Raw genomic sequence first — 19,016 nt, 5'->3', positions numbered from 1 at the left:
AGCACATGCAGTTTGGCAACGTTTCCCCCACAAGCACATGCAGTTTGGCAACGTTCCCAATACAAGCACACTTACTTTGGCAGCGCTTTATCCCACAAGCATATGTAGTTTAGCAGCACTGTCCCATAAGCACACAGTTTGGCAGCCCTAGCTTAGACCAGATAGTGGGACTTTCCCTGAGTAGGTGGTGGCAGTTTACCGTTAATTGTGTAGCAATTGCATGAGTGTGTACTCACCCCTCCTGATCGGTTTATAAAATCAAAGCCCCGCTGCTGATACATGGATCGTGCTCCAGAAAATAGGGTCTTCTGTGTGTCAGCAGAACGAGCGATTGCGCAGTGATCAAGTGACAGTACTTTTGCAGCTCTCCCCCCACAAGCACACATAGTTTGGTAGTGTTTCTTCCACAAATGCACAGTTTGTCAGTGTTCTCTCCACAGGCACACATACTCTGGCAGCGCTCCCCCACAAGCACAAATATTTTTGCAGCATTTCCTCCACTAGCACATGTAGTTTGGCAGCACTTACCCCACAGGCACACATAGTTTTGCAGCTGTCCCCTCCCCCCCCCCCCCCCCCCCACACACACACACCCAAATGTAAATATTAGCTTTATCCTTATAGTCCCTGGTGTCGGTGGTGGCACCTGAAAATAAAAAAGTGGCTCACCAGGTGGCATCTCCCATCCACCAGCGTAGCCGGCTGTAATATGTCCTGGGTGATCCGACTCAAGTACAAATCATGCTGCATCACCCCAGCTGTCACTAAAGCCGAGTTGGCGCACGGATGGGATCACTTTGCTGCGGCACAGCATTTCATATTTAGGGGGACAAACTCTGCATTGGGGGCACGGGACAAAGCCTCCCAACAAGTCCGTCCCGGCTGTAAGTCAGAAATTTCGATCCACACACTGAGAATCGGGAACAAATCTTTATTCTCACATTTAGCATGCAATATGTTGATCACTGGCAATTGTTTAGGGGTCATAGTAGATGCCCCTTTGTCAAGGCACAGGCAGGCAATTAAAATAAATTTCTTGAATTTTATAGTCCAGGATATATGATATAGTTTTTGCTGCTGTATGCACTTTAGATCTAATGCTAGGTACACACCATATAATGTTATGGCAGATTTACCTGCCAGATCGATTATTTCTTTCATGTCCGATCTGAATTTCAATCAATTTGTGGATCTTCCAATACTTTTTTTGATCGTGTTTTTTTTTTTGTTTTTTGTTTTTTTTTTTCCAATCGAGTTTCGTTCAGTTCTTTGAAAATTAATCGGAAAATCAATCGAAGTTGAGATCGGACATGTTGGAAATAATCGATTTGGCAGGTAAAGCTGCCAGAAAATTGTATGGTGTGTACCTACCATTTGACTGCGACTGTCACAGACAAAAGTGTATATGTAGCTTTAGTGTAGCTCACAGAATTCCTACAGACTCTGTATCTGTGATGGCTAATTAGATGTTGCTGCGAACTTCAGACTTAATTTATCAGTGTCTGAGGAGGAGGAAGTTTCACACTTATTTTTTCGCAGTGCTGAAGAATGCATGTTACAATCTGGCTTATTACAGAAAGCACACTGAGGTAGTTCTTCCTTCAGACACAATGATGACATTCGTTAAAAAGACTCTCATATTCCCAGTCTGTTTCATAAATCTGCTAAACAGAACTGTCTATATTGCACCACAGACACAATGGAAACGGCTCCATTGACTTGCATTACTTTCAGTTCGGGTGCGATGCGATCATCGGATCGGATCGCACCAGTGGAAACGGGCCCCAACTCTCTCATGAAAAGTTTGTTGGAGTCTCAAATTACAGCGGCCCCTCAAGAATGATTATTCTATCCATTTGTGTTTAAAGTGAACTCTTTGTTCATGCAGGTGTAATGCAAATCCTTTTTTCTTCTGTAACCACCAGACTCCTTTAGCTTTGGTGAGTTAGATAGCTGGCTAGAGCATTTTTAAAGAGGAACTCCAGTGAAAATAATGTAATAAAAAAGTGCTTCATTTTTACAATACTTATGTATTAATGATTTAGTCAGTGTTTGCTTATTGTAAAATCTTTCCTCTCCCTGATTTACATTCATACATTTATCACATGGCGAAATTTTTACTGCTGGCAGGTGATGTCAGTGGAAGGAGATGCTGCTTGCTTTTTTGGCAGTTGGAAACAGCTGTTATTTCCCACAATGCAACAAGGCTCCCACAGTGTGATGTCAGGACCTCAGTGCTGTGAGTCGCTGACATCACACTGTGGGAGGGGTTTCACCACAAAATCAGCCATACAGAGCCCCCTGATGATCTGTATGTGAAAAGGAAAAGATTTCTCATGGGAAAGGGGGTATCAGCTACTGATTGGGATGAAGTTCAATTCTTGGTTACAGTTTCTATTTAAGTTTTGCAGCCGACAGTCTTTGTAAGGGGTGCTGTATAAACTATGGATGTTTTCCCTAGAGAGTGCTCACTCGTAGGACACTTCAGAGCCCTTCTTTAACCACCAGGCCTCTTTGCCATGTCCGGGGGGTGCGGGTAAATTGTGAAAGGTTTAATATGGTGTTGGAAAGTGAATGCAGGATTTCAGTGAGAACAAGGATATAATGGGATTTGAGAAGACATTTTTAGCTGGCTACAGATGGATAGGACATTCCATAATACACAAGGGAATAGGGATGAGTGAGGGGGGTGGCTGTGAGGCTGGATGAAACAAGACTGTTTGTGAGGAAGCAAAGCAAGGAGGACACCATACAGAGGGCCTGGATTGAACAGGGTATATTCAGAGATGGAGAGAGAAGAGAATAGGTGAGGAGAGTAAGAAGGAGCCGACAGTTGGGCAGCCTGTTAAATGGGTTTTAGTGCAGGGTGATCAGAGTTGTGATTGTGCAAGACCTATTGCTTTAGACCACTGCAGTGTTATATTACAGAAAACATGGGAAACAACAAAATATCTTTGAAGGCAGAAACAGTTGTCCAAAAGAACAGAACATCACAGGCTTTCGGCTGCTGCGCTTTTAGCTGATGTTAGACGCTTCTCTGCTCGTTTGCATTGGTTCCCGGCATTCCATAAACGTGGCACATTTTGAACCCCCCAGGCCGCACAACAGTGGTGTGTAGCCAATCCTGGATGCTACGAGTAGCATTTAGGACTTAACAAGACAAAGGGATCAAGCACTGTATTTGCGTAATCGTCAGGAAAACCCCTTTCATTTGAATGGACAGTGCTTGAGTGACGACCACCGCGTTTAATGCCTGTGTGAACCAGGGCTGTGGAGTTGAAGTCTGAGCAATTTTTGGGTACCTGGAGACACAGTTGGGGGGTTTCATAAACTAAGGAGTCGGAGTTGGATGAGTTTTGTGCTTACTCCACAGCCCTTGTGTGAACCAGGCCTTAGTTTCCAGGTCAATAAAAATCTAGATTATGGGGCCTGTTTATAAAAGGAGAAGCAACCTGTTCATCAGAAAACTAGGGTCCTGCCTGCAGAAATGATGGCATTTTCCAGATTGCAAGATTTATAAAGGTTGCAGGCAACTTAAAGTGTACCTGTAGGGGAAAATGTAGCCAAGGCATATACTCTCCTTAGAAGAAGGAACCCTCTCCACCTCGCCGTTTCAAGGCAGGGACCCCCAAACCTCTGACAAAGGTTTGTGAAAGAGGTTTGCACGGCCAGTAGGTGCGGGCTGTCATTGCACCTGCACAGTGCGGCTGCGCTCACAGGACCGTGACTTTGAACACCTCAGAGGGACCCGGTGGGAAGTCTCTAGAGGCTTGCCTCAATTTTTTTTTCTCTCTCTCCCAAAATCACAGGTTTGCTTTAACCATAAGTTTTCTTCCATTGCAACTTTTTTTGTTATTGAACAGCTCTGATTGCTGCAGAGTGCTACTTTCATACATAGCTGTTCGCAGCTGCAGGGAAGGGTCTGGGCGGCAGTATGCATTTTCTCTGTTGAGAGGTAGTGGTTGCAAGTGGTTATCGCTTATTCATTTCAAGCGAATGGCGCTAATGGGAACCCCTTTAGGATAAATATACCCTATTTGCAACTAGTCAAGGAACCTGATCGCCCTATTATGAATGTGGTATTATAAAAACCGTGATCAGATTAGGGCTGGGTTCACGCTAGAGCCGGATACACAGCATTGCGTTTACAGCATATCCTGTGCAGAAACGCTGTGCCCACAGCATGTCGGTTTGCACTTACTGTTGAGTGTCCGATGCGGCGCAGGGAACAAATGCTGCAATGCCACTGGGAGCCCCAACAGAAGCATTGGGGCTCCTTGTTTCCCTGAATCAGAGCAATAGGGAAAGACCCCTCCCCCCCCCTCTCCACAGGAACCGATCTACTGAGCCTGTGTTTAACATGTGACATGTCCATTCTGTCAATGAGACCGCTTTCTAGGCTACTGTGAATGGATCCTTTTGAAAGTCGAGATCTGTCTTCAAATTGCTTCTTTTTTTATAAATGGGCTTCTTTAAAAAAAAAAAAAAAAATCTTCATATAATCATGATTTTTTTTTCCCCGATGGATACAGTGGTGTCTTTTTCTTTTGTTGGATTAAATTTCTATGTAACCTCATTTCCTGGGAATTAGCTCAGACTTAGTTGAAGTCTAGCAGACACATGATTTGTGTATTGGCCCTTTGAGAGATGAGAAACTTTTTTTTTATATTCTATAAATATTCCTGCAATCTCATAAGCACTTTACATCATGCCTCTAAGGTAAAGGTGTCCTCATAAATGCACAGCAGATGTTACAGTGGAGTGACGGGGACATCTGTGAAACCCTTACAGGATTATGGTGGGCCACCCCCCACTTTCCTACATTATATAGATTAAAGAAAAATACCTTAAACTAACCTAAAATAAACCTGGCCAATGACAACTAATAAAGTTTATGAACAGAGATAAACTTTTCCTCCTGTGTTATCTCCTAGGAGATAATTTTAATATTCACTTTAAAATACATTTTAAGCATTTTGCAATTGAAAAAGCACCCAAAAGTTGGTGAAAAAGTAGTGCTGAGAGGTAATTTTTAAACAAAAAAAGAAAATGTATCTCTTAGAAGAAAACTTAGAAGACAAAGTGAATTGAACCCCATGTAGCTTTTATGTGGCCCACAGAACTGCTCGGTGACCTGTGACTATAGCAGCTGTGCCTCCTCTCTATTTACCTGCAAGCACCTCGTCCCCTCCTAGGAGTCACGCTAGGCAGCTGGGCCACCTCCAGGGTCCGAGGGACAGGTGTGGAAGCCCCCGGTGTGACATCATCACTAGAACTTCATTACTATACTATTACTGTAAAAGTGGAGGGATGGGAAGGTGGGAGTCCATCTTGTTAGCAGCATATATACTCACGTATAAGCCTAATTTTTCAGCACAAAAAATGTGTTTGACTTGTACTGCATCTGGCTACTGTGGAGGGCACGATACTGGGGAGGGGGCTTCTATGCGAGTCACTCACTTTTTCCTGGTTTCTGAGGGAAAAGTGGGTACCTCGGCTGATACACGGGTCGGCTTATATGCAAGTATATATGGTACTTGGGAGGGGAAAAGGGGGGCATTTTTTTTTTTTTTTTTTTTTGATGGAGCGCATGCCTGATATAATAGTTCAGGGGAAGCTAGTCAATATTAGGCCACTTCCCCACTTAGGCACATCGGGAAACACAAGTACCATAGCAACGGACTTGCAAATCGCAATTGGTTTACATGAATTCTTCAGCAACCATGCATTGTGATTCAGCAGTTAATCGCAAAGCACAGATGGGGACATCAAACAGTGCGGCCTATGCATTTCTGATGTCCCTGCAGATCACGTATTATCCTGCTCCCAAAAATACAACCGAAATGGGGATTCAATGGTTTTAAAGGGGCACTATGGTGAAAAATGTTAAAATTTTAAATATGTGCAAACATAGACAAACAAGAAGTACGTTTTTTCCAGAGTAAAGTGAGCCATACATTACCTTTCTCCTACGTTGCTGTCACTTACAGTAGGTAGTAGAAATCTGACAGAAGCAACAGGTTTTGGACTAGTCCATCTCTCCATAGGGGATTCTCAGCACGGCTTTTATTCCTTATAAAGATACTAGTGACCATAGCCCGTTAAAAAAGGGGCTAGGTCTGTCAGTAATCCGCAGCGCACCTTACATGACTGCCCCTTCTGGCCCTGTCCTCCTCCAGCTCTCGGCAGTGTCTCTGCATCTTGTTCCTGCACATGCGCAGTGCTAAAAAGCACTGACACACGGACAGACGCAGGGACACTTGCCTATTATTAGGTAGAATTCCCTAAAAAGGATTTAAACAATGATGCTGGCCAGCTTCCCTGCTCGCTACACAGTTTTTTTTTGGCAGTTGGACGGAGCAACTGCCATTCACTAAGTGCTTTTGAAAATAAATAAATCCCTGAAAATCCCCCATGCAGAGATGGACTAGTCCAAAACCTGTCTCTTCTGTCAGATTTCTACTACCTACTGTAAGGCTGCTTTCACAGTAAGACGTTACAGGCACACGTTAGTGCAGCCTGTAACGCTCCTCAACGCACAGCAATGTAACTGCAATGGGCTGTTCACAGTGCCCAGGTTGCGTTACATTGTAACGCTGCACGTCAATCTAAAGTGCAGCATGCTACGGCGTTAGAGCGGCTTTGCCGCGTTAGCCTGCTTGCACAGGTGCAGTGATTAGCCACATGGCTAATTAATATTCACTGCACTGTGCTGACGTCACTGGCGGGACCACGTGATGCGGAGTGTTCCGCTCACGTGGTCTCCACCAGCGCATGCGTACTATAGTACGCATCACGGACACATCACGTCCTCTGCCACCACCACCATGCGTTGCGTTAGGTGCACGTTATGCGACCTTAACGTAGCACCTAACGCAACGTCTTAGTGTGAAAGAAGCCTTAGTGACAGCAACATAGGAGAAAAGCAATTTATGACTCATTTTACTCTGGGAAAAAAATGTACTTCTTATTTGTATATGTTTAAACATATTTTACATTTTTCTATTTTTTGCCATAGTGCCCCTTTAATGTGTTGGTTAATCGGTGTATATTGAGTGCCTTTGTTAAATGTGTTTCTCCGCAGAACTGTAACGCCAATAGTGCTAACTATGCTTCTCTGCTGACAGCATGATTGGCAGCAAAGGCGAGGCGTTCTCAGCAACTATAATTACTTGACATCTTGTAAATGGACATGTATTTCCCCAGTGTAAACCAACTGGCTGTAAATAGTTAATGCCTTTCATGCAATATCTGGATTGATGGAAGTCAAGAGTGCTGATTCACTTCTGTTTCTGATTGAGGACATTTTTTTAAATTAGTTTATCTGTTTCTTTAAAGTGAACCTCCGGACTAAAAATCTACTCAGCAGAACTGAAAAGGCTTTTTGTTTCTTTAACAGTTTTACAGCATCAGAACTTTGTTTTTTCTTACCAAAGCATCATTTTTTTTTTTTTTTTGAAAGCAAGTCAAGTTTATTGATCAAAGTAAAACATACATAGTCCGAGTTTACATAAGATATATATATATGGGAACAGTATCAGTGAGGCTTATGAAGGAGTACAGTAATACAATCAGGATTATTGCTTAACCAGATCTGCTTTCAGAACTTAAATCCCAACAAAAAAGAAAACATTAACAGCAATAACATTAACATAGCCTGTTACTTGAGAATAGGTATCAAGATCTTAGAAGGGTAATAATTGAACCAGTGTTGGGGGGGAGAGGGGGGGAAGCAGGGAGAGGACCCAGAAGGAAGGAGACCTTTCTGTGGAGGCCATATATTACTGCATGAAAAAGGATTGATCATGGAAGGTGTATTTAATTGAGTTATTGTAATAACCAAGTAGTTTACCTGCGGGTGCGAGGGGAGTCTATCCATATTCTCCAGATGTTATTGAATTTGGTTAGAGTGCCTCTTTTTTCATAAATGGCCTTTCGAAGTGGAATAACTTTATTAACACAGCTGATCCATTCAGAACGGGTAGGAATTGTAGGGAGTATCCAATATCGGGTAAGGAGTTTTCGGGCTATATGTAGAACTTCTAAAGTAAAGCGTTGGGTGTTTTTATCCGAAATTGTATTTGGAAAAATATGAAGTAGGCAAATCTTTGGATCACATGTAATCGGACAGCCCATGTAATCATTTAAGAATTTGACAATTTGAGCCCAATATGTATTTACTTCTGGACAGGACCAGACCATATGAAAAAAGGTGCCTCTGTCTATCGTACATTTGGGGCAGTTTGGAGAGACTCCAGGTTTAAATTTGGAGAGGCGGACTGGGGTAAGAAAAGCTCTGTGCAGGACATACAGATAAATTAACCTGTCAGGGGCATGCGGGGATACCAGCAAAACCCTATCAAGAGAGTCTTCCCATTCCTGATCATCTATCGTGCCAACATCTACTTCCCATAGTAGCTTGCGTGAGTTAGCTTTGACGCTAGCCTCAGGGGAAATAATTGCATTGTATAACATGGTTATTAGATGCTTAGAGATGCTATTTCCCAGTATGTCATAAATAATTGTGTCTTTCAATTCAGTTGGGAGAAGGTCGAATTGTTTGTAGAGGGCGTGAGTTAGTTGCATATATTTATAAAAGGCAGTGCTTTGCAACTGAAATTCCTCAGCCACCTGAGCAAACGATTTAACCATATTTCCCTGCATCAATTGAAAGAGAAACGTTATCCCTTTACTTATCCAAAAGGTATTGTCAGTTAGCTTGCATAATTCCTTTAGGCTTTGATTTTCCCACAGTGGGAGATGTTTGATCGTGTTGGTGTGAAGTGACTTTTGGTGAGCCTTATCCCAGACAATAAACATTTGCTTGAGTGTTGGAGGGAGCCTTCGGAAGTGTGGGACACCCCTTCTGCCCTTTAGTAAATTGTACAGTGGATCAGTGTATCGCACCCCCAGTTCGTCAAAAAGAAGAGACTGTAGAGTCTCCCTGCCTTCCCTAAATCCATCATAAAGTAGAGACAACTGAGCTGCTAAGTAATACGAGTGACAATCAGGTAGTGCTATTCCGCCCATATCCTTGGGACGTTGCAGTATCGATAAGGATAATCTATGTCTATGGTTAGACCAAATGAATTGTGTGAGTTGTGCGTTCAGTTTCTCAAATTTAGCTGGTGGGAGGTATTCAGGAGAATGCCAGGTAACATACAATATCTTGGGGAGCAGAATCATTTTAAATATATTGGCACGGCCCAGAGTTGACAATGGTAATTTTTCCCATGACCGAAGTCTTGTAATCATAAACTGTAGTAGGGGAGTCAAGTTAAGGCTATCATATTCTGTTATTGATCTTGATATATTTATACCGAGGTAGCGGAACACACTAACCCACTGCAAAGGGGATTCCAGCTGGTCTTTCGTTGGAGCAAATGTATCTACTGGTAGGATGGAGGATTTGGACCAATTTATACGTAGCCCTGAGAAGAGACCAAATGTAGAGATGGCAGCGAGAGCCACCCTCAGGGAACCACCCGGGTTTGACAGATATAGGAGCATATCGTCCGCATATAAGCTGACTTTTTCCACAATATCACCTTTTTCCCATCCCCCAATTCTACCTTCATTTCTGATTAATGCTGCCAGTGGCTCTATGGCCAGGTCAAAGAGCAGGGGGGATAAGGGACATCCTTGGCGTGTTCCACGTTGTAGTAGAAAAGAGGGTGACAGCCAACCATTCACTTTGACCCTGGCCACAGGGCCACTGTAGAGCAGGCGGACCCAAGAAGAGAATTTATTTCCAAATCCAAATTTATTTAAAACTGCAAAGAGGAAGTCCCATTCTATTGTATCAAAAGCTTTTTCTGTGTCTAATGACACTAGAACACGAGTGCCAACATTGCTATGTTTAGCTTGCAAATTGATATATAAACGACGCAGATTCAAAGCCGTGGATCTATTAGAGATAAATCCAGACTGATTTCTATGAACGAGATCCACTATCACAGTATTTAGTCTACTTGCTACTACTTTAGCTAGAATTTTAATATCTGTCTGCAGTAATGATATTGGACGATATGAGCTGCATTCTTGAGGATTTTTCCCAGGTTTTAAAATGAGGGAGATAATTGCTTCTCGCATTGAGTAGGGTAGTTCACCTTGTTCCAGTGCTACGTTATATAATTTTAGCAAAATAGGGCTGAGTGTAGTTGCCAGCTCTTTATATAGTTCTGCCGGAAGGCCGTCAGAGCCAGGGGACTTAGAGGAGGGAAGAGACGCTATGGCGTCATTGATCTCTGTCATAGTGATGGGTCTGTCTAATAATAGAGTCTGAGATTCCGTAAGGGTAGGTAGATTTATCTGTGCAAGGTATTCATTAATTTCGGTAGGTGATTTGGATGTCTGTTTAGCATATAGGGTAGTATAGTAGAGTTCAAATCGTTTTAGTATTGCAGCAGGTTCTGTTAGGATTTGGCCACTCGCTTCAGCAATATGGGTGATCACCTGTGGTGTCTCCCGCTGCCTGGATATCTTGGCTAACAGAGCACCGCATTGGTCACCTGATTCGTACCATCCCTGCTTTGCAAAAAGTAATTTACGATTGGCCTTTTCCACCAATATGTGTTCGTATGCAGTTAATTTAGATTTATAGTTCTGTTCCGTGGTTAGAGTAGGGGAAGCAGTATATGCCTGTTCTGCCTTAGCTAGATCAGTTTTGGCAGACTGTTCCTGTTGTGCAGATGCTGCTTTGCATTTTTTAATTTCTTTACAAAAGATATACTTAATATGCAATTTTAACACGCTCCAAATTGAAGCATAGGAGGCTTCCTCTCCCTGGGCATCCACATACTCCCGCATGAGTCGTTCCATAGATATCGTGGGCAAAATTTTAGTTATCCAAAATGAGTTTAACTTCCATAGATCAGCTCGTGGCGGAAAGACCCAAGAAAAAACTGCTTGACATGGAGAGTGGTCTGACAACACTGCAGGTAAATACTCTATAGACTTACAATTTGGTAAAAGTGAATCACTAGTAAGAATATAATCAATGCGTGAACGTGAATGATGGGACGCTGAGTAGCAGGAGTATGCTGATGCCCCAGAAAAAGAACTTATGCCATACATCAGTTACGGATACAATCTGTAGCATTTGCAGCAACTTAGTAGGTGCAGTGGAGGTGCTAGCATTGGGGTATTTATCAAGAGAGGGGAACAGTACATAATTGAAATCCCCTAGCCATACAGCGGGCAAGTGTGGAAATTTAGCCATATAGGATAATGCTTTTTTAATTACATCGTATTGAAAAGGTGGAGGTATGTATATTGCAATTATGAGAATTGGCACGTTATAGAGAATGCAGTTCAAAAAGATAAATCTGCCATCACTGTCAATTTTACTATCGCAGTGTTGAAAGTAGGCTCTGCGCGTGATTAAGATAGAGACTCCACGGGAGTGAGAGGTGTGTAGAGAGTGGTAGCTCCACCCTATCCAGGGCCTAGATACTGCTCTGGTTAATGAATCCTCTAAGTGAGTCTCTTGTATAGCTATCACGTCCACCGCATATTTCCTTAAAGTGTTCAAAATCACAGATCTTTTGATTTTATCTCTTATACCACGCACATTCCAGGTTATAAAAGAAACTTTAGCCTCCATGAGATAGTGTTAACACTTGGTTTCCCCGTCCACCCCCATTCCCCCCGACCCCCACACAAACAGCATAGTATACAGGCTTAAAACAGAAAACTAGATAAACTCCCAGCTCCTTGCCATTAAAACGTGACCGGAGCATTACTCCCAATACAACATAGTCTCTGAGGTGATGACTCTTCCTTAACCAATCTGCAGGGTGCAGGGCTTCATAACAGAAGTATGGCCTTATACTAGTAAAGTCAGTCACCCCAGGGGGGGTAAGAACAAGTTCCAACGCAGACATGTAATGAGCAGGGCGGCCCAATCTCGCCCCGGCAATAAGAAAAGATAAAGCGTAGCATCAGTGGCATCCTACCATGCTGCGTAGTAGATGTAAAAAATAATATTGAACGGAATATAGTTTACTTCATGATAACTGAACTGTGAGGTAGTACTTACAGCATGGAGGGATGTTTGTAGGATCACTCAGAGGAAACAAGATAGTCCTTGTAGACATAGCAGGCATAGGTCCTAGGAATCTCGCAGCGGAGATGCTGCTGTTGTTGGGCGTTTATCAAGCCAGGAGAAGACTTCAGAGGCTGTGGTAAAGAAGTGTGTTTCCCCATCAGCGATTACCCGTAGGCGGGCAGGGAATAGCATGGCATACTGTATCCCACGTTGTCGGAGCTTTCGTTTCGCCTCGATGAAGCTAGCGCGCATTTTTTGTGTCTCCACACCGAAATCAGGAAAAATAGAGATGGTGACATTCTCCATTTGTATATCTCCCTTCTCTCGAGACAGACGCAGCACCGTGTCGCGATCTCTGAAGTGGAGTAACCGCCCGATGAAGGTGCGGGGTTTGGCGCCAACAGGTTGAGGCCTAGAGGGGATCCGATGGGCCCGTTCCACAGAAAAGCACGTAGTGAAGGCATCACGGCCGAACTGCTCAGTGAGAAACCGCTCTAAGAATTCCTCGGCGTTATCTCCCTCTGCTTTCTCCGGCAGGCCTATAAGGCGGATGTTATTCCGTCGAAGACGGTTTTCCATGTCTTCTTGCCGGAGAAGCATGGTTCTCACCTGAGATTGTGTAGAACACAGTTCACGTGGAAGATGTCTCGTGTCGTCCTCCAGGGCGGAGATACGCCTCTCCGTTTCCCTTACTCTCTCCCGTAGGTTCCCCATGTCAGCATGGATTAACTGGATATCAGCCTTGACCTCGTCTACCTTCGTTGTGAAGGTATCTGTTAGCGAGGCATGCATCGTGTTGATAGCTTCCAATATTTGTGCAGTGTCCGGCGGGGAGACGTCCTCAGTCTCTGGAGGGGGATCCGGCGCCGCGCCATCTTGGATCGGCTGCCTGTATTTGTCAAGCGGGCCTACTGTCTTCTCTTTGTCCTTATCTCTGTTTTTTGGAGGCATAGTTACGCTGCGGATTCCTTGGCGTTCTACCCAGGTAGTATAAAGTGTTTTCTCCCTCAATAATGAGCAGGATGGAGAAGGATTAAGGTTGCCGGAGAGCAGAGCTCAGGAACACACGTCTGCTCACATGCCCGCGCTAGCCACACCCCCCCCAAAGCATCATTTTTACCTGCATTTTTAGCTAAGCTACACCCATCAAAGAAAACTGCCCGGGCTTTTTTTCCCCTGATGCTGTGCAAAGCATGTTGGGATTTCCTATGTTGTTATTCATGTTGCCTAGCAACTGGGAGGGATGATCAGCACACAGGACAGTTGGAACTGTGTCTCATGCTCCCTGTCACCTCCTTTCAACCAAAAAGACGACTGCCCTCATGAAATCAAACATTTGAGGGTTCTTTTAAAACCGGGTGAGTAAGAGATTATATTACCTATTTTAATTAACATACCTGATGTAACTTAATGACAGTATGTTTGCTTAGGCTGAAGTTCCTCTTTAACTTCTCTGTTTGTGAATCAGTAATGTTTAAACTGCCTGAATAATATAAGCTGGTTGATTATGTAAGCCTTAGCTATGTCAGTATTTTACAAAATTTTCTTCAAAATAGTGTTATGAAGCCATAAAGAGACATCATCCAATAAAGGATTGTTCACACAGTGCGCGGTGCGGAACACAGCAGAGCTTCTTGTTGGTGGGGTCTGATCGCTGCTGCAGGCATTATTTATTTTTTTTTTTCAATTAATTTTATTTTTTTTTATAAAAAAAAGTGTTTATTTAATTATTTTATTCCCTCCCCCGAGAGCCAATTAGGGCGATCGCCTCTCATAGGCATCAGCCTATGAGAGGGATCGCAGGTCGAGCCCATCCAGGGGACAGCCAAGTGACAGTGCAGTCCCCAGTATCACACTGCAGTAGATTGCAGCGCTGTACAACGAAAAGAAACAGCCGTTTCTTGTCTTTTCGGTCTGCCAGCGGCTGGCAGACTGTTGACAGAGCTCCGCTCCATCACTCAAGTGGGGATGCAGAAGCACGCGCGATCACCTGTAAAGCCCCGCCCCAGGACTTGATGCCAATTGCCGTTAGCTGGGGCTGCCACCATCCTGACGCCGATCGGCGTTAGGCGGTCGTAGGAGTTTAAAGTATACCTGAGATGGGGCCACAACAAAAAAATATACATACCTGGGGCTTCCTCCAGCCCTTTCTGGCCTGATTGCTCCCACGCTGTCCTCTCCGACTCTCCTGTTCACCCGCAATTGGCTCCCAAAAATCCTCCAGTTGGCGCAGTCTGGCCAGGTGCACTCTTGTCTCCAGGACCGCTCTGCACATGCGGAGTAGTACTGCACAGGCGCAGAACACTCCCAGCAACAGTTGGCCCCGGACCAGAGAAGTTTTCAGGGCCAATTGCAGGTGGACGGGGAGTCAGAAGAGGACAGCGTGGGAGCGATCAGGCCAGAGGGGGCTGGAATAAGTCCCAGGTATGTATATTTTGTATTGTGGCTTCGTCTCAGGTTCCCTTTAAGAGGCAAAATTACATTTAGCTTTATAATTGGAAGGCATTTTAGTCTCTTTTAGTCCTTTATACTTTCCACTTAGTTCTGGGTCACCTTAGCCTATCTGGGTACTGTGTAGTACTTTTCCAAGCCCTATCCCATAGAGCCACATCAGTCCATGCCGTGCATTGATGAGGACCAGAACGTCTGAAACAGGCTTTGTGTATGATGGATTGGTGTGGCTCTGTAAAATATATTCACTTCAGGCTCTCTATACATCAGCGGTTCTGATGGGCAGCCTTGCTTTCAGGGGCAGAAAGAGATGATTTGGGAGTGATGCATCGTGGTTAACCACAGTTACTCACAGCTGAATTATTGCAAATACCTTCTGTTCTAAAAAGGTAAATTTACATTATGTATAGAAAAAAAAAGAGCATCTGGTGTTCCCAGTATTGCAGTGCAGGGTGTTCCGAGAATACAGCGCTGCATGCATTAGGCATATATTCCTCATAAACCATTTAAGAAACCTAGAAACCTGTAGAATCCCCACCGCTTGCCTGTGAACAGCAGAAAATCCTTATAAAACCTCTGCTTGTGTAACTGCTAAGCTGAAATCTGATCAGTGGAATACAAGAGATTCCCTATTTGACCTTTAAAAAAAAAAACCCCAGCAGAAGCTAAGCGGAGGAAGAAATACATTTTACTGCCCATGTAAAGGGGGATTCCACCTGTGTAAGTGACACATAGTTGGTGCAGAATATTGCCCCTAAAGGGCTACTGTTTTTGTTTCCTTTTCTTGCTATTGGAAGCAGGGCTGTGGAGTCGAGGAGTCGGATTCGGAGCAATTTTGGATACCTGGAGTCTGAGTCGGTGCTTTCAATAAACTGAAGAGTCGGATGATTTTTTAACCAAATATAAAAATTAGACTAAGGAGTCGGAGCAATTTTGGGTACCTGGAGTCGAAGTCGGTGGTTTCATAAACTGAGGAGTCGGATGATTTTTGTACCGACTCCCCAGTCCTGATAGTGAGTGCTGTTAGAGTATTTTGCAGTGATGAAGAACACAGTCATGAAATAAAGATGTGCCAGCAGTGATGTCTGTTGATGGATAGAATTTATCTTCAAAGCTACATGCTTCTATTGCTGACTAAATCTCAAGCAGGGTACATCCTGTACAACCTAACTTGTAATATTTTAACTACTTAAGGATGTCGCTAATTGAAATCTATGCTCTGTTTTGATGATGCTGCTGTGGCTGGCAGGGCGTAGATTTCAACTCTGCACTGCAGGTTCCCGCCGCTCTTGTCGCTCCCGGGGATCAGTTTGCTATCTCCCCACTGCAGCTCACTCTCCCTGCCGTCTCTATGACTGCAGAGCCCTGTGAGCGGGTCAGGAGCCAATTTCATTGGCTCTTGACCCTGTCAATCAATGTAAGCAACTCCCATTGGCTTGTTAATAGGGTCAGGAGCCAATGAAAGCGGCTCCTGAACGGCTCCTAAGACTCTGCCGTCATAGTGAAGGCAGAGTGGGTGGCCTGAGGTTCCCGGCGTGGACAGCGGATACGGCGGGTATGTGTGGCGAACGATTCACTGGTGTTCTGCCATTTCTGGTACCAGCAGTCTCTGGTCCTCTACCAAGGTGAGCATGTAAGTTGTATTTAAATGTTCCCTTTTGACATCCTCTAGGATAATTTTCTTCACACTTCTTCTTGCAAAACATTTTTAACTGAATAATGCTTGAGGGGTTGTTTGCATGCACAGCCCATTTCAAATTACCTTACAGAATCTATTCAGGAATGAGTTCCAGTTTCACAGGGCCACTCAAGAACCTCTATTCTTGTATATATTCTTTGATGTACTGTATTTGCTTGAATGTTCTGGGGCGTGGTCATCTTGCATGGTATACATGCTTTTGGGCTATTAAAAGAAATTTTTATTTTTATCAATGAAGTACAGCCAATGGTTCAGACCATATGTCAAGTAGCATCATATTACAGTCATTTATAGATGTCATTCCTGAAAATGTACTGCAGACATGGTTAGAAAGAATGAATGAAAGAATGGCTGCTACATGATATCGGGGCTGTATAAAAAGGATCAATGTTATTTCTGGGCCTGCTTGGTCTACTCTAATCTCTCGCTCAGAAGAATTCGCAAAAAAAAAAGCTCAACAAGAGGAGGAAATAATAAAGCAGAATATCCTAGGGAAGCGAGGATTGGAAGAATAGAAAACAGGTGGAGGTAAAAAAAAAGGTAATGAGCCTCTCGGAGCACCCAACAACCCTCCCGCACCCCCCCCCCCCCATCGCCCCCCATCACCCCCCATAGTTGAAGTGAAGAAAAAAATAATCAGCCTATCAGAGACCCCATAACATCCTCAAGCACCTGCTGGTGTAATAAAGAATTCATGGTGGATTCTGTGATTGTTAGCTTTCTAAACCCTGATGCAGCTCTGCAGCCCCAGAGCATAACATTTCCACCACCATGCTTTACAGTTGTCATCAGGTTCTTATGGTCAAATGCTGTTCTTGATTTTTACTTAACCTGTTCTATAGTAGTTTGGTCATATGACTCTTTGCCTTACCTATCCAAAGCATATTGTTGCAAAAGTCTTGGTTTTTACCTGAGTGTCCTTGAACTGTAGGGTCACACTCATAGTCTTTCTAATTGTCAAAGGTTTCCTCTTGGCATGCCTCCCATGTACAGTAGATCTTATTTGTGCATCTATTTTCTAATAATGGTATTGTGCATTTTGACCTCGGACATGGCCAAAAATGTCTTTTAGGTCATGTGATGCTAGTCTGGTGTTCTTAAAAACTACCTCTAGGACCATGCATTCTGCTCTTAGGCTAACTCTCTGGTATTGCCTGCCCTGGGCAAGTTGGCTCTTGTTTGACGTCTTCTCTACTTTTAGATGACCATCTGGACAGTGGTACGATTGTTGTCCAGCTGTTTGCTGATCTGTTTTAATACCCACTGAGACTCGTAGACATTACAACCCTGTTTCTGAAGGCCATAGAAACATATTTCTCTTCCAATCTAGGCATGGTGATATCATACACTTCTACAACAAATGGAATATCAGGCTAAATATCTGAGTTTTAAATAAAATGTGGTCTTCCAATAATTGCTAATGGTGCACAAATTTTTTTTTTTTTACATTTTTTTTTTTTTTTTTTTACATTTTTTTTTTTTTGCACCTGATTGCATGGTTCCATGAATTTGTAATTATAGACATAGGGGGTACTTTTATCATGTTTAAAAAATTATATTCAAAGAGACCGTAAGGTTAGAGTGCTATGGCGGCTGGCATATTTTTCCTTTTAAACAATGCAAGTTACCTGGCAGTCCTCCTGATCCTGTGTTTCTAATACTTTTAGCCATAGACCCCAAAAAAGCATACAGATCAGGTGCTCTGACTCAAGTCTGACTAAATAAGCCACATGCTTGTTTCAGGGTTGTGCTTCAGACAGTACTGATGCCAGAAGATCAACAGGACTGCCAGGCAACTGGTATTGTTTAAAGGCCCAATTTGGCTGATGTGACTGATAATGACTGCCTTAGCCAATAATCAGGCGTGTGTACCGCAGCTGGTGACCCCCAACCCATGAGCGATCCACTGAGTGGATCTACTCACCCCCAGCTATGCCAATCCCGTTATTCATGCTGCTCCACGCCCACCACGTAATGTCACACATGCACTGCTCGTTGTCCCTCCATAGCAACGCAGTGTATCATCCACTACACAGCAGACACGCGTGTGTGCAGCCCGGGCCAGCGATGTCGCCTAAGGGCATCAAGTCCTGATCCCCAACAGGCGACATGCGTTGGAAGTGTATACACAGCCTAAAAGGAAATAAATATGGCAGCCTCCATATCACTCTCACCCCGTGTTAACTGTAAGTCAAATTACACAGTGCACAATGTAAATGGTAGACTACATTTGTAATACTCTGTCTACCAGTACTATACTGTTGAAGTAAGGAGAGACATCTGATTTGTCTGAGCCAAATATTCCCGTGAGGTTTTATTTTTTTGTACGAATTCTCATATATTTAATCTTTATCTGGAAAAGAAGATGTGTGCCTTCTCCTGTATCTGGCCCTGGTTGTACATATTGTGAAGTGCTGTTTATCAGTGTGGGCATGAGGGAAGCAGAGCGGAGTGTTCCCGGCTCCCACTGGATGTTTATAAGCCTGTATTGAAGAACAGTTGGCTCAGATCATTCGAGGTGAGGATTTATTTCAGCGGTCTGTAGATTAGGCGGTGAACTTGAGTGGATGACAACAAGCATTATGTTCCGGATTTTTATCTGATAACGGCATAATCTTGCCTGTTTTTAATATCCGGATTCGTTGCATTTTGAGTTCAGACACCAAATGTTAATTGTAGTGCATTAGATAGAAGGTATTGCAGTTTCTGTACAGTGTGCCTTTATTGCTTTGTACAGTAGTAGTAATAGCATTAATAAAGGTGGCCACACGTTATGCAAAGGAAGCCCAATTCAACAAACACTTAGTTAAGGTGCAT

At 43.6% G+C, this 19,016-nt stretch overlaps 1 protein-coding gene across 1 annotated transcript in view; it reads left to right on the top strand.

The window, feature by feature from the left end:
* Nucleotides 1–19,016, top strand: part of JPH1 (junctophilin 1) — a 173,746-nt gene that overhangs the window by 58,010 nt on the left and 96,720 nt on the right. The window lies entirely within an intron of this gene.

The sequence above is a fragment of the Hyperolius riggenbachi genome, chromosome 5, assembly GCF_040937935.1.
Source record: "Hyperolius riggenbachi isolate aHypRig1 chromosome 5, aHypRig1.pri, whole genome shotgun sequence".
NCBI lineage: Eukaryota > Metazoa > Chordata > Amphibia > Anura > Hyperoliidae > Hyperolius > Hyperolius riggenbachi.
The sequence above is the reverse complement of the archived record's forward strand: the minus strand, read 5'-3'. Positions and strand labels throughout refer to the sequence as shown.